We start from the raw sequence: 467 nt of genomic DNA on the forward strand, positions 1-467 counted from the left end.
TGGGCGAGGGGCCTGCCCCATGGTGGCCCTGGCAGCTCGGCCCACAGCCGGCCAAGCACAGCAGGCTGTGGTCTCTCGCATGCCCAGCAGGGGGCACTGTTGGCCCGGGGAAGCCGTCCTTGCCAGCGGGACGCCTGTTTGTATCTCAGGAAGGAAAGGACAACACCCAGAGGATGGCCGTGGTCGGGTCCAACACATTGGGTCACTCGCTCCAGGGCTGACGACTGTCCCACGGCCAACAGGAGCAATGAAAACATGCAGTGGGTGTGACAGGCGTGGTCCGGCTTGGGGACTCGCATGGTGCCAGCCGCGGCCAGCCTCAGAGGACTGCAGTACACACTGGTTCTGTCACCTGCACCCGTGGGGCAAGGTGGTACCGCTCCTTCTCGCGGGGTGGGTCTGGGTCCCACTGCAGCCCGGGGGCGGCTGTGTGGAGGCCTGGGGACCCTCAGGCACGAGGCCAGGAG

Source organism: Tupaia chinensis, unplaced genomic scaffold (assembly GCF_000334495.1).
Source record: "Tupaia chinensis unplaced genomic scaffold, TupChi_1.0 Scaffold000377_5, whole genome shotgun sequence".
NCBI lineage: Eukaryota > Metazoa > Chordata > Mammalia > Scandentia > Tupaiidae > Tupaia > Tupaia belangeri.